Below are 17464 nucleotides of genomic sequence, written 5' to 3' on the forward strand. Positions count from 1 at the left end.
CAATGTTGATTCGATAGCTATTTTTATCAGAGGGTTGGAGCGAAACCTTTTTTTGAGTTGGTCCGCTCCGGGACCTAATTAATAATTGCTCCAGTTCCGCTCCGGGAAAAGGGTTATATAGTAATAATAATTACTATTATATTGTGTACAAATTTAAAATAAGTAGTTTTACAATACTAAGGTTTATTATTCGTAATTTTCATTATTAGTTCTATTAAACAAAATATTTGTTCTATTAAACAACTTATTAACGTAGTGTCTCCAAAGCGTCAAAAAAGTGAGGTTATTTATCACTCGGCAATATTTCCCGTATTTCAAATAATTCCAGTCTTGCAAAGTTTCAAATATAATATATTCATTGGATTTTAAGACGAAAATTTAATATTAATAAAAAAAACATCCTAGGGAGTAGAGCACTACAAATTTTCTGTGCTTCGGGTAAAACCTCATTGCTTCACTACTCCATGCTTCTGCTCCGAGCTCCGCTCCGACACTCTTTTTAGTTCTTAACAGTCTCTTACTCAGTTTAGTAATGAAAAAAAAACGAAATAGCTATTGACTAGTAGTGTATTCCAACCGCCGATTCGCAAATAGTTGCCCATTTTGAAATATATAAAATGTCAAAACTTCCAAGCCAATCCTCATCCAAATATAGGAATAAACTTATAATTTTGTAAATCCCAGGTTCGAATCCTGGGTCTGACAAATACATACATTGTTTTTCTGTGTTTTGGAGTCAGATTATGGGCGTAATAAATTGAAAATAAAGTAATAACAAAAATTTGTTTATACAAAACCTCCACTCGGAGGCCCATCTTCTCAGGATCGAACATTGAAAAAAAAGTGAATATTTCAAATTACAAATTAAAGATGAATTCAAGTTGCATAAAAATAATTACAAGATAAAAAGAACTTTTTATATACCAAGTTTTTAAATTTTCTGTTGAATCATATAAACTTGACAATTCTATATATTAATAATTTAGGACAAATTGTCAACAAATCATTTTTTTGCTATTTCTCAACAAACAAACAAATATAGAATACTGAAATGTAATTTTGATGTCCATAGTAACGCACGTATATATTAATAATTTAGTTGCTAGGACCACCCTCTTAGCAACCAATAATAGTGGATTGGATTACGGATTTCTTTCAAAATAAGTTTCCATAAAAAACAGAATTAACTGAAAATGAATTCGATTCTACTTAAAGATGGCTAAAAGTATTAAAAAAATGCATTGGCATCGTGTTCTGATATATTCTAAAAGTTTCAAATGTCTAGCTAGGCGGGAAGTTAGTTAAAAATCGATTTCAAGATTTGTACTGGATAAACAACCACCGGACAAACAAGAATTCGTGGTAAAAAGTATTTAAAATGTCTTATAATACCTTTCTGATAGATCTGAAAACAATATTTTATAAATGTCGTTTGTATATTAATAATGTTTTTTTAATAAATTATACATATAGAAGAGAATATAAGAGACATTTTTATTGACTTGCTAACATTTTTCAAAGATAAAAACATTTAAAGCCTTCAATATAGTTCCTTTAACAGTATAATTTCCTTCTTCGGTTTCTTCAAGAAATTGATATCAGATAAAAATCTTATGTTAAATCAGAAAAAAAAAATATTTTGAATAGGTAATCATACTAAGTAGGTATATTATTTCCATCTAAGTAAATGATTAAAAACGACATGAATATTTTGTATTCATCCGTATTAATTAAATTATTTATTATAGATAATTGCTTAGCTAATTTATAATCGAATATGTTTAATTTATAATTTGTAAAGACATACTTTGTAATACACCATTAATGAATTTTACCTTACCAAATTCGTCGAGTCACCGTTTTTACGACTTTGAAATTAACATAATGTGTTGAGGTTGACCGTTTTAAAATCCAGTCTCAGGAAATGCCTCTCGATCTACTTTACAGGTATCACAAAACATAAGCTATATATTTTATGATCATCCTACATTTTATCTGAAACAGTGATTAAGAAATTGCTATTCAAACTATAATTATTGATTTAGGTACATTTATTAAGGTAAATCTTACCTATCATCTTTTTAATCGTTAGACAGTATTCTTAATTATTACATGAAATGAGATTTTTTCTAATACCGATAATAGAACAGATAAAACAGTGTTTTGATTTTTTTTGAAGTTCATTATAAACTCCACATTTATTATTATAGTCAAAATCTAACGAAAATACGTAAATATTCTATGTACAATTTCACACAAAAGAGATTAGTTGAAAATGGATAAGTATATTTGAAAGGAAAATATGTATTACTTAGCGAGAAAGGTACAATAATGATGAACTACTTTATATTCGTTGCTCAATGATCACCCCGTCGTCCTCTAAATAAAAGTGAGGAGATCGGGTAGGACAAAGCAAGTTAAAAAAAAAAATTCTAAACTCTTTATTTAACGGCCCATATGCTCAGCGTAGGTCAAAATGGAGTTTTTATAGTATTTTCAGAGCATAACCCTGGACATTCCTTAAACGTTATAGGTAATATATTCATATAATTTTGAACCCTTATTATCTTTTATATTTATTTTAAACATTTGATGACTGCATTAAGTATTTTTATAAGACAAAATAGTATTCTTTTAAACCTTTCGCTCTAATGTTTTAGATATAGTCATATTTCAGTACGTCCGTGTGAAGTGGTGTTAAGATTTTTTAGGTTTATTAATTTTTAAACGCATTAAGTAAGGCTTCAAAATTATTTAAATAGATTATCTACAAAGTTTAAGGAATGTCCAGGGTTATGCTCTGAAAATACCATAAAAGCTCCATTTTGACCTACGCTGAGCATGTGGGCCCTTAAGCACCAAAGTGTGTGGTTGCTACAAAAGTCCCGTTCAGCTTCGTTTCGGGACAAGGAAGTGTGGCGCTGAAATCTTTTCATTCTGATACGTTTATAGCGTCACGGAAGGCAGCCGTGCACAAATCGCAACTTCATATGCATGGCGGGTGGAAATGGGGTAACTGAAAAGGCCATATCATACGCTGCACGGACCCAATATTGGCCAAGCCAATTTGTTATCAAGCAAGATCAACTTTAAGGCATATGGAAAGTTTACAATGTCATATTATGGAAGACAGAATAGTTCTGATCCCTTCTTAGATTCTTCACGTTCGACTCCTTACTACCCTGCTTCGGCAAAGTTTCAGTTCACACGTACCCAGAGGACACTTGGTTTATTTTTTACTAAACTCTTTCTTTAAGGGGAGACATGCTCAGCGTAGGTCAAAATGGAGCTTTTATTGAATTTTAAAAGCATGATCCTGGACATTCCTTAAACGATTTAGATAATCTATTTATATAATTTTGAAGCTTTATTATCCTTTATATTTATTTTAAACATTTGATGATTGCATAAAGTATTTTTATTACATAAAATAGTATTCTTTTAAACCTCTCCTAAAAAGAAATGGCGTATTTCAAAAAAACACTACCTTATTCTTAGTTCAATAATTATTATAAAGCAATCATTATTTTTTGTAGGATGTTAATCACACTTGAATGGTCAAAGACATAGCTTATAATTAGTAGCTTTATAATTATCTTCAAATGTGTTAATACTGCTCATTTTTTGAATAATAAAATGCCTAATTCTTGTCAAATTTGGAATCACAGAGATTATCAATATAATTTTTTATCGTAAATATTTCACTATAATAATGTCGACATAAATTATACTAACAGTTTTATAAATGCGTTTAAAAAATAGTAAATGTAAAAAATCGTAACACCACTGCACATGTATGTACTGAAATATGACTATATTCTAAAACATTAGAGCGAGAGGTTTAAAAGAATACTATTTTATGTAATAAAAATACTTTATGCAGGCATCAAATGTTTAAAATAAATATAAAGGATAATGAGGCTTCAAAAATAGATTATCTACAGCGTTTAAGGAATGTCCAGGATCATGCTTTTAAAATGCAATAAAAGCTCCATTTTGACCAACGCTGAGCATGTCCGTCCTTAAGCACCAAAGTGCAAGGTTGCTAATATCATTTTCGTGTGGCTTTGTCTCGGGAGAAAGTACTAACATCTTTTGGTAGGAGGCCGTTTACAAATCGCGGTTGATTATAATTATATGACTGGTGATTGGGTAACTCAGGATATAATTTAAAGATGAAAAACAACCAACTCCCTGAGATGCTCCTCTTTAGTAGATGAGAAACGAAGGGGATGGTAGACTACTGTATAAGGGCCATATATAGCGTGAAAGTGATACATCATCTCTGAAGTAAATTCACTGGAGGGAACTTGCGATAGACAACGGGGAATCGAGATATTTCTCGGAGAAGTCTAAGACTTGCATCTCGATTACTTAATAATTAATAATTATCATACTATAGGAATATGTAACTGAAACTAGAATATATGAGGCGATTCGTACAGTATGTATTAGTTAAGTAACATAATCTACAACTTACTTTATCTAAGATAGCTTGCAAAATATACAGTCATGTATGTATTCATTATTTAACAATATAATTTAATTATTACGCATGTACCTTTTACAAATAATTACTATATTAGGTACCAATTCGAAATAATCAATGACTCAACTAAATAAACGTGTATTGTTTGCAACATTTTTTCCCACAATTGAATAATTTAAAACGAAGTAGTACTTAATTGAAAATTAATTAAACACCTATCTAAATTATATTTAAGTCACCTAAGTGTCTACGTACAGTATAAAATATTACAAAATGTACAATTTTTAAAAACTAAAGATTTAAAAAAAAAATGACGTCTTCAAATTTGTACTGAAGTCTACCGAAGACCAGATAATATCAATATCAACAGTGGGGTTGATCCACTGCTGATTGAAATCCTTCCTTAGCTCTCACTAGGGAATCCAATCCCGAGCCAAAATTCTGATCCCGGGATTTCGGGATTACAATTTGACAATCCTGGGATTGGCATTTTTTTCCATGGTTAATATAAAAATTTTATATTTACAAATAACATTCTATTATAATTTATACTATGTAAGACATTTATTGTTAATATTGTATACGTTCAATCTTGGAAATACATAAGTTTAATGGAGTAAATAATAATGTGAATTTAATATGACTTTGCTGTTTGTGATAGTATAGACTTAATGAATGGGTTAGCGAGATTTAAAATAGTAAAGCAAATCATGGTGTACTTATGGCCTTTCCGCTTCATAAATCTAATTAGTCATCGAAATATGAAACTGCCGTAAAACGTATGAGATCATGGTGGAATTACTTTGTTAATAGTTTTCCAATCTTTCTCATTTTTATTAATTTATGTGAAAAAATAAAAAGAATCGGCAACTTACACATAGGTATAAATCAAACTTCATTCAAACTCAGTTTATTTCTAATGTAGTTATTTGTTATTCAAAGTATTTTTTCTGTTATATTTTCGTTTTTATTTTATTTTCCATAAAAATTGATAAAAAAATCAATCCCGAAAGATTTGGGATTATGTTTATCAATCGCGGGATTCATAGGTATCGAAAATAGCTCGGGATCCTGAGATTGGAATCCCTAGCCCTCACCAGTCTTTTTAGTCATTACCTTACTTAGTAATTTTTATCATATCGCGTACATACCTACTTTTATCAGTTTTCTGTTATGCAAATGTTTGATAAGTAACATAATGATTAATGATATTATTTCTTTAATGTCTTTACTGTCAAATCTTTATGAACCCAAATACGATTACCTATTATTAGTAAACTATGTAAAATTTGGTAATTGCTTTATTTTTGAATAGATAAATTCTTAGCAAAATATTTAATTATTGTTCATATTATATTCAATAAATAATAATGCATTTAAAATTTATTGATAGGTAATATTATATACCTACCAGTGGCAAAGGGTGACTTTTGGAAAGAGGTAGGCTGTGGAGATCTGATAAAAAGAGCACACTTGTCAGGTATACTTACGAGAATAGTACGATATTTACTACTAATGAATAGGTACACACTAGTAAATGACAACGACACACTAATTCAATGAAACTTCAAAAACTCATTGACGACATAAAAATGAGCGATGTGTTTAAATTACGTATTTTTCAAAACATGTATACCCATCAAAAATCATTAGATAAAATTTATTTTTATTTTTAAAAACAATCTATACTTACTTATTTATTAATATTCGATTAAACGCCGTTGAAAATATTTTTTTAATTATCTAATTATTAATGATTTTGGACAAAGTGCGCAGTCGTGACAACAATATTATGCGCGAATGTTTCAGGCTCTGCGATAGGAGCTTACCTTATTTCGTACAAATCAGCAGACTTGCTGAGGTTACGAGACGTAAAGTTCGTACGAAAAAAAAACAGAATTATTTCACACATAATCGGAAATTTATTTACGTCGAGACGTCGCGGCGTTTATTATTTATTTATGGCGCGCTGTGGTATATTTTTTAATACCTTTGCAGATTGATTTGTAAACTGTATAATACTGTAATACATTCCTACATATACGACATCTCTTGTTGGCAAAATAACTGTTATTTATATAACATAAAATAATGAAGTGATTAAGTATAAAAATATATCAATATGCAATTAAAAAATATTTTTCTTAGGAAGGTAGGCTTTAAATAATCGCCTTGTATGGAGTCTTTGCCACTGAATTACCTATCTACCTATTTTCTATAAGATGACGATGTCCTGTCCTGGCTGTAGTTAAATTAAGAGGAATTAGTAGGTATTACATAAATTATGTTTTATGTTGAGCAATAAACACGCTGCTGGTCTCACGCGACGGAAGACGCGAGACGTGGCGATGGACCGATGGAAGTGGCGCGACCTTGAGCTTGCCCTATGTAAAGTAAAAATTATGTTTTATTTTAGTTAATAATATTATTAAAATAATAAATGTTTTTATGAGCTACAGATTTATTTTGTCAATGTCGTAAACGTAAAGTGTATAAATAATGAAGTCGTTGGTTGGCTGATTCGAAGCCTTATCTTTTTTCGAAAAAATCATTTTTATTTTTTAATTTTAATATGTCACGCAAATAAGTGGTAAATTCCTTATTTAAAATTGGTTTAAAATAAATAGTAATCATTAATCTGTAAGTACTGGGTAACTAAAGTGGGTCGTAGTTCAGAATAATTCTAGAAGTACCGCTATAAAATATACCTACATGAACAAAAATCATATTGCAAAACTTTAATACAAAGTGGCCTAAGTTATTTCATAGAAATAGAAGGATAAATAACTAGGTAGGTACTGAGTTTATAAACCGAGTTAACATCATAATTAACTTGGCTAATCCATCTCACCCATTGTGCATTGTTTGAAATATATTCAGAAGCTGTTTTCGATCAATGCCGATACTATTTCCTAGTTGAATAATAACAATAATGGACTAACAATATTTCGATTCCCATCAATCTAGCGTGTGGCTTTTCCCATACAGTTACATAAAGCCCGCGAGAACAAAAATAATACCAACATGCAATTTAATAATTCTTTTTCAATGCAAAGAAAATATTCACAATGATTATCCTGGAAAGTGGTCGAGAACCGTTTCTATGGTACTTACGATGAACAGTTAGATTATAATATTATTTCGATTCTCAGTTCGTGAAAAAACTGTGTGCCCGAAAAAATGTACGTATATAATTAGCCGTACAGTATTGAATAATCTAAATAAAACATATAAAAATATATACAGTAGCGGCCATGACTGCGAAAAGAGACTCACAAATGGCGCTGCCCACTTTCCTAGAAACCGCAAGCATTATGCAGACGGAATATGCTTAACGATATGTTCACTACGTAATCTTCACTCACAATCTCTCAGCTTCAGCTTAGTCTGATTAGATTTGACCCTTTTGATCATAGAGGTCCACTATTTTAAAACTAAGCACCTTACACTATTGAGATCCGTTTTCTAGTGTTAAGTGTAGTGGTTTAGTTGGCAAATGCGATATACACCTGGAATGAACTAATCCATCTGCTCATCGGGTCGAACGAGTCATCTTATTTTGTTAATCTATTTCCGTGTGCCGTTTGAAGTATTCTCTTTTATTATTGATCAATCTCTGTGAATTCTGAATAAACATTAAAACATTAAAAATTACACATTTTACTCCTTCGAGCCCCACTTAAATATATTATTTGCGTGGAAGCATAAATCCATGAATCTTGTTCAGCGGATTCACAACTAGTGGGTGTTCCTCACACCCGATGCTTGAAAAATAATAAATTATCTTTTTTCTTTTGACCATGTCCGATCTTAATAGGATTATTATGTGGAATATAGATTGGAGGTTTCTATTAAGAGATTTTTGTTTTTACGAAAAATTGGTGTTAGCCATTTACTCTGGCTATTTATTAGGACCATTATACTCTCGCTTGAAACACAAATTGAAAAACAATAATAATATGTGTATTTTCCAGACCGAAGATTTGAACCTGAGATATTTATAAACCGACGCGTAAGCCGCTTGGTCATCGCTGATAATTGTTAAAATAATCCAAAAATTATGTTGAAATAGTATGACGATAATGTTTCATTTTTAAAAATCATTTTCCAAATGTTTAGCTTCGCTTATCCTTACTAACTCTTAACTGGTGCGAATTGTCGCTTTCGTAAGAAAAATGGCGTCAGTGTGAGAAAACATTGCGCCACGGAAGGAATAATGATCTTACTTCTAATAAAGAAATATGTTTTCACATTTCAAATGGCACACTATAATACTGCAGAAACAAAGAAAATAATAATGTATCGCATTATGTAAATGTACAAACACTACTGGTTATTTATGGTTTCACAATGTAGGTACATTAGCTATATGTAGGATCAAGTAACCATATACATAATATTGGTATATATATTTTTGTTTGTGTCTAATAAATCTTACATATTATTTAATTGAAAATCAAAAAAAATGTCATACTATAATAAAAGTAGAAACAGTAAGAAAAAATATATTAAATATTTTCATAAATTAAATTAATTAATACTCAAGATACTACTCGAGAACACCACTAGATATTCATTCAATATTAATAATTTCAACACATTTAGTAACGTCACGATTGGACGAGAATAAAATATCTACAATTGTGGACCACTTATCAAAGCATGTGTGTCGCGTTGAGCCATGGGCGAGTTAACTCGTGCACTCTTGTAAACATCATAACTTCTGAATAAACTGTTTGTGTATATTTTCTAATCAATATTTATCATTTTAATATGAAAATATCCACGATAAACTAGTAAAACATATCGATTTGATAAGTGTTCACAAATATTTATCATTTTGTTCCTATTTCTTATTTTTAAAGGGATTTATTTTATTTCAAAAATAGCTAGCCTACAAGAAGTGTTGACCTAGTAAAAATTGGCTGGCAGTAATAAGGTCAATAGATATAGGTACAACACGCATTTGATATAATTAAAATACAAATTACTTTCAATAAAATATTAGAAACATAAATAATAAGCACAAAATACGGTTACAGAGGCGACATCTAATGGCCGATTTATATGACTGTGGGTTGGGTATTACTCAGGATTTATAATTTATACTTAAATAAAAAACTATTTTTACATTCCTACATTCATCACGTAAGTATATAAAATACATAATATACTTGATTATTATAAAGATAATATGTTTATATGTGTAAATTTAGAGGCATAATTGGTATACGAAAAAGAGCCCAATTTAAAATGTGCTCACGTTACGTACCTATTCTATTAATAGCAAATTTCATAGTGATCTGGAGAAGTTATCTATTATTAGTAATACAAGTAGAATAATTTATTTGGGTAGGTACTCACTTCTCAGGATGATCGATTCATTACTAGGAAGATATTTCACGAAAGAAGTTAATAATAGAAATCCTAAACAATTGGGTTTCGTATCATTAGTAGTTGGAGAAACTTATTGCAGTGATGACAAACGTTTTCAGATCCAAATATTACCTTATCAATTTCAAACATATCAGTAGGGTGCAGTCTTTACAAATATTAGGCAAGAAAATTCAATATACTTATTACATAATATTATGAGTAATCTCGAACCAATAATTATTATTTTATAGTATAATCAATTCATCATCTGAGAAAAGTTTAAATCGTAATTAAGATACATAGATATTATAAAATATATACAAATAATCATCGTCATAGATGAGGATGGATTTTTAGGTCCATATGCAAAATAAATTTTAAGAAACGAATATAAAAATCAAATATTCCAATTTTATTATAAGAAAACCATATTTTGCTATAGGTGATACTTAAATAAGTATTGGCTGATGGATGTTAACCTTTCCTGTACCGAGGTGTTAAGTCACGTTACATTTTTAACTATTTTATCACTTATAAATGCAATTTATGGGGTATCTAACGGGGTAGTGCATGCGTACCGCACGACACTGTATCCTGATAGTGTCGCATAGCCTCTCCTACTCAATTCCTATCTCCACCTCCACGTGGTGAACCCTGGAAGCCTGAGCAACTACAACTAAGATCAGGTAGTCAACCCTGGTGGAAGGTGTTGTCAGGACTAACGGAGAAGGAAGAAATGACCCTCCGAAAAGGGGGATGAGCGTGGGGTTAACAAGCCCACCTTGTAAAAATCCAACTGTTACGAATCCTCAACCAAAGCCTCGGAAAGCCGACAAAATCAGAGTAGGCTGGGCCAAAGTTCCAGTTTTGGAAACCATAAATTGGAGTTGGAATTCCAATATTACAAAAGAGAACGAGGAACTGTAAGAAATAAAAGCCCAAATAACCGCTGAAAATAAATCGTACTTCTCATTGCTACCCATATTCAAATCCAGAAATGTCCACAGAAAAACTAAGACCCGGCTCTATAAAACCGTCATACGCACAGTCGTTGCATATGGGTGCGAGTCATGGACGCTAAATATGAAAGCAGCTGAAATGGTGGACTGCTTTGAGAGAAAGATCCTGATGCGGATATACTGACCCATGAATGATGGTGGGGAGTGGAGAATTAGGTACAACACGGAACTATACCGCTTATACCAAAATTCAAAACTCTCCACCTTCATAAAACTCCAGAGGCTAAGCTGGGCAGGCCATGTCCAGTGCATGCCTGAGTCACGGATACCGAAGAAGATCCTCGAAGGAAACCCAGGGGGGAAAGGCCAGTGGGAAAGTCACGCACACGATGAGGTGATAACATTACAAAAGATGCCAACCAGCTGCTAAAAATCAGGAACTGGAAAAGACATGCGGAGGACCGTTCTGGATGGAGGACGGCGGTGGAGGAGGCTAGGGCTCGACTTGAGCTGTAGCGCCATCGAAGAAGAATAAGATATCTATTATGCGGTTAAGCTAATCCCCTATCTGTTATTAAGTATGCTCTAGTGTTAAAGTGTGAATAAATTAGGTTAGTTTATGTTTTAATTTATTTCCTCTGTTCTGAGGGTACTACATAAAATTTGTTATATATTAGCCAAAAACATTTTTATTTGACTTGTTTCAGTTTTTTTTTTCTATTTAAATCTCATGTTGTGAAAGTACTGAATTCCGATTTTTCCAAAGAGTTTTTTTTCCAATAAATTGCTTGTTATCATTTACCACTCTATACGTTAAACTGAAACGACAACTCATATTTATTTGTTATCCATTAGAAATTAACTGGAAGCTAATGATGACAATAGATACCTGCATAAAATACGTCCAATTTATTGTTATTTTTTTCTTAGTGCTGGGAAAATTTTAGGATAGTAGTGTGGCAGGCGATAAATTATCAATTTTATTTAAATCTCATTTACATGTCATTCTCAAACAATAGTTTGTATTATAGTTAGAGAGCGTAGGTATAGTTTAATTTAATAAATATGATCTTTCAAATGAGTAAGCTGCCGCTTACGAACCACTGTTTTAATGTTACGTTACTTTACTCCCACGGGGTTGTAAACTTTTTGTTTATAAGAAGGTATAACATGTTATAAGTTTATATCTCAATTTTGGAAACGTTATCATGATGCAAATTATTATTATGAAGTATTTTTTTAAACTACACAAAAATGTAGCCAGACACGAACGTGTGGTCCCCCCTGGCATAAACTTTTGAAAACTTGAAAATGTAATAAAGTTTTAACATGGTCTTGATACGAGTAGTTTAACTGAGTACTTAAGTCCCACACAAAATATGAATACGTACTTAGTTAAATTTGATATTATTTGACACATGAATTACCTAGTTGTGTCACGGCCAGCTGTTGTGGGAATATACTTAGGTAATTGTAGGGTGAAATGTATTTGACTATATAAAATAGACTCAAATGTCATTAGCATTAATTAATAATAATTTAATATTACACTGTAATACCCGGATAATCTTACTATAATTAGGAAGCGAAACTATTTTCTGTATATCAATAAATCAATATTATACATTTTAGAGGTGTCTATTTGTTATCTAATAATCTACCACCCTTAGGGGTGACATGATGTCTACATAACGAAGACGATTATTCAAAGAAATAATGACCTTGACAAAGTAACATGAATAGCAGGCGTTTGGGGTCAGGATACCCAATAATTGTATAGCTTCCAGACACCAAACTTACACCTTCGTGTACTCAAATCAAATCAAATTTATTTATTTATTTATTTCCATATATTGAACATAACAAATCATAAATTTAAAGCATTCACGACATGACATAAAATAAGTGATAACAATTTTTTAAATAAAAATACAGAGAAATGTGAGTTAATAATACAATAAGTAATAAAATAAGAAATAAAATAAGAAATGAAATAAAATAAAAGAAGATGGAAGCACACAGAGTGAACTTTGATAGACCCTATCTTAAAAACTTATAAAACAACGTCCACCTAAATCCACTCTCACGTAAGTGGAAAGCGAAGCGATTCAACGTACGTCAAGCGTACTCAACATCCATTCCCAATATGATGTATGGAAACACAAGATGATAAATTAATATTTTATCTCCTTTATGTAAGTACTGAGAATGTCGTTGAGGACTGCATTATGTATGCTTTTACTATGCGACTTTTACGATAATCTGACGAAAACGCACTTACATATAATGAGGCTCTACTGTTGCCCGATTAGAGAGAATTATTTTAGTTATTGTGATGTTATAGGTATAAGGGCCACCGCTCATGACGTCGGTCAGTAGGTGAGCATCAACACAGACGCAGTCGTAGATTGTGTACTATCTGGGTATGGAGAGAGATGAAGCGGATTAAAGCGGGACTACTACTCCAGGAATAATAGTCTCGGTAAGGCTTTGCTCAGATGGCGCGTGTCTCACCACGATTTACACACGAGTATCAAAAATGTGTTGCACCCATATAACGCGTTTCACTTGGCAGTAAACAAGCTAGGTGACGTAATTCATTTTTGAATCGGCATAAAAAAAACTAGCTTGAGTTCGAGAAGAAATGCCAACAACTCAATCATGACACATTGTTCCTTTGAGATTTTATATGTCACGATAACTGGCAATATGTATTCTTGCCATTATACAACAATTTATTTGTCGTTTCGAGCTGGAAGCGGTAGAAATTCATTTTGAAATGGCCATAAAAACGCAGCTTTGTCGAGAGTCCGGCGATCGCTTGCGCTTGTCACACGACACGTTACGCCGCAAGTGCATGTGGACGGCTCAATGAAGTCATTTTTAAATGCGTGCGAGTTAAATCGCGCCATCTGGACGAGGCCTAAGGCAGGGAGGCGAACGTTTGGTGGTTAGTCGACCAACCGGCCATTTATGGACCATTCCTTCGCATTGCACTGACCAGCTATCATCATGGGAAGTGGCTCTTATATTATATGGTTTTGTTTCTGGGCGAATCAGAATTTTAGTTCAATCATAGGTATGGTCCTAGTTAGTCCTCTATGTTGCACTCTTCAGATAGTACTAAAATAAAAAAAGTTAATTCCGGATTGAATTTATTATTGTCTCCTTCTAACGGATTTAAATTTAAATATATTTTAAAGGTTTACGGTTGATTTAAAGTTCAGGCAAGACAATGTTTATTATAATATGTACCTTTCTATTAATTCTAAGGGGTATTGTATACTTTACAACTCGTATACTTAATTTATTCAAAAATCATTTAATTTAAGTGAAAGTTCTGCTCTTAATTTCGTTCTACATGACCCGTTAAGTACCGTTGTCTATGTTTACGTTCAATAAAAGTCGAAGCGAAAGAATAAGTGGTGTAATTTTGTTTTTTTGTTATTTAGTAATCGGTATCTCGCTGCGACGATTGGAGATTTGTGAAGTTATACTATCGGTACAACAAATGAAGCCGATAGCCTATTTTTTATTATTATTTATACGCTGGGAACCGTTTTAATCACGTCAGATCCGAAATACTTTCACCTGTTGCGAATGCTGCCATTGTCGGATGGTTGTATCGAATCGAGTCATCTGTTATAATAACACTTGCCTAATGAAATGTATCTTCAGAATATTTCAGATAGATAATATAAAATATTTATAGTAAAGACTTAATTGACATAATCTCTTGCTTAGAGGTGTGATTCGGGTCACTGGAATTCCGCGAGAATTAGTAAGAGATTGCAAAAACAGCACAGATTACTGCCTCGTTTTTTTTTTTAAATTGATTAGTAAACTATCTATCCATAACTACTCCCAATGGGTGCGAATATGGTGTAGTGTAAAATTTTCTATTTGATAGTTAAAAATAAAATTAAAATAGTGTAATAATATTGAAAGAAAAAGTACATTTAAAAAATTCGGAGGGCACCCAAGTTATTCTGCTGAACCAATAATACCATCACGTGCCTGCAGGTAGGTCTAATCACATCGACGTAGTATAATTTATATTATATGCTGTTGTAGTTCATTTAGAAGCAGTTTCTTTTGCTTGCCCATTCCATATATAATTTTGTTAGATAAGCTATAATTCTTAAATTTAAGCTCGGAAAAAACTGAATATAAATTTATCATAATTAGACAGTGAAAATACATATTAAAAATTTTCAGGCCACCCAAGTTCCGATAGGTTTTAAAATTCGTAATAATCAATAAATGAAAATACGTCTTAAAAATGATACCATCTGATATTAGAGAATAGATTGTCTTATAAACGTAGATTGTATGCAAGTGAACTTGGGAGAAAGTTTCGTTTGTTTTTTAATCTTGTATAAAATGTGTGGACAATTATTAATATGCAGGTGACATTAGAAGTGACATTCATTTGTTTTTTTTTTTAATAAAGTATACAATGAATGGATATGAAAATAATGCATAATATGGAATTTGCAATGGTTGAATATGAAGAAGATATCGTAAAATACACTTTTCACGTTTTATATATTAATATTATAATATCATAGCAATAGTTTTACGTAATAAGATAAAGAATCAGTGTTCGTATGTGGTGACCAAATGCAACAAAACTGAATCTCTTCGCTTTGCTCTCAATTTTCATAATTATTTTCAAAATTCTCGTCATTATTGTAGGTACACCATCGTATATTCAATTATTCCACTAATAAATGTTCTTCGCGTACTACCAAAGTCAGATTGATTTTGCGACATAATATTGTATACTTATAAACAAAATAGTCAAAGTACGTAATACGTTATATGTATTATCGTTGATGTGTCGAATGTATGATGTAGATACTCATTTTAAGGTTTTTATCTTTCTATTAAAGTTTTTGTGAAATGAGCAACTTACGCGGTTGGCCGGCTGACTCACTAGAAAAGCAATATACCTCATATATTTCATACATCTAACTACTATAAATATATATATATATATATATATATATATATATATATGAATATATAACTAGTATTATTATATTTATCTACCAAGCGCTCGCAATTATTATTTCCTACCCTTAAAGTGATCCAGTAAAAAACAGTCAAACATGTTGTAAAGTCGAGATGTTGATTAACATAAGACAATATCATAGCTGACATGGGTAGATTTTAACATATACCTATTGTTTTTAAAAAATCGAACCGTATGCTAATAAAATTATAATATATGTATAGCATGAGACAATGGGACAAAAGGTTTATGTCTTCATATAATATCGTAAAATATTGTGGATATTCCCAAATAAATTTACCACACAATGTTTAGTGTAGCAAAATATCGTTGTGCTGTGACAGATGTAATTAATATAAATATCGTTTATAATGTGCGGTCGGAGAAGCTGAATAAAATAAATATGCTCTGCTCACCCACCTCTGAGAAAACGTGTGACGATCTTCAGAAAAGTCCAATCAATAATAATAAATTAAGTATTAGTATTTATTATGTTAGTAAATAATATTTTCAAATAAATATAAATTTTAGCTCCATATTTATTTATATGACAGTTTACAGACCAGTGTACATAAAAAAAATAACAGCATTATTATAAAAATTAAAGAGTAACTATGGAATACTTTTTACCACGTTTTTATTAGCTCGTATTCTTGTTTATCCGGTATATTTTTTTTCTTGTGTGCCCAGTTCACTATTATTGGTTGCTAAGGGGGTCGTAGCAACTAAATTATTAATATATACATGCGTTACTATGGAAATCAATATTACGAAATGTCAAAATGACATTTCAGTATTCTATATTTATTCAGTATTTCTATCAAGAAAAAAAAGTATTTATTAATACATAGAATTGCCAAGTTTATATGATTCAACAGACAATTTAAAAACGTGGTATATAAAGTTCTTTTTATCTTGTAATTATTATTGTTAATTTATTAGAATCATATTGTTTTATTTTATATACAGCACTGTTAATTAATATGTAGATTTATAAGTAATAATTATATACTTACACGTTTATCAAAAATATGCATTTTAATAAAAAACGACAAATAATATTCTTAGTAGGTATCTACATAATAATTGTGGGATAATGCCGCGTTCTCACGTGTCGATTTTTGTTGCTCAACTTTGTGTTGAATGTTGAAAAAGAAATTGAAAGAAATGTTATACGTACATATCAATTTAAGTTGAATCGATAGTCGTGACAATGGTGGCATCCAGAGAATTTAAATCGTTAATGTCATTAAGTCGCCATACTAAATTTAGAAACTAAAACACTAACAATTTGTTGTGTGAAAAATCGCCATTTGAAAACGAAATAAGTATAGAAACGGGGCGTGAAGAATTTTTGTTGAAGAATTATTGTATTCGAAGAATATTCCAAGACCCCATCTCCACATAGAGAGAAAACAAGTTACCTGCTAGAATATATTAATATGTCAAGAGCCAACGTGGTATGTTAAAAAATGGTATAATGCACAAATAGGTACCACAATTGAACCCAAAGTAAAAGGGATAAGCAAATGAAAATATAGTCATACCATGATGATGACCTAAGGCCTTGTTGAGATGGCGCGATTTGATTCCAGGTACATGTGACCTCATTAAGCCGTCCAT

The sequence above is a fragment of the Rhyacophila brunnea genome, unplaced genomic scaffold, assembly GCF_057557595.1.
Source record: "Rhyacophila brunnea isolate RB1 unplaced genomic scaffold, BYU_Rbru_1.0 scaffold_14, whole genome shotgun sequence".
NCBI lineage: Eukaryota > Metazoa > Arthropoda > Insecta > Trichoptera > Rhyacophilidae > Rhyacophila > Rhyacophila brunnea.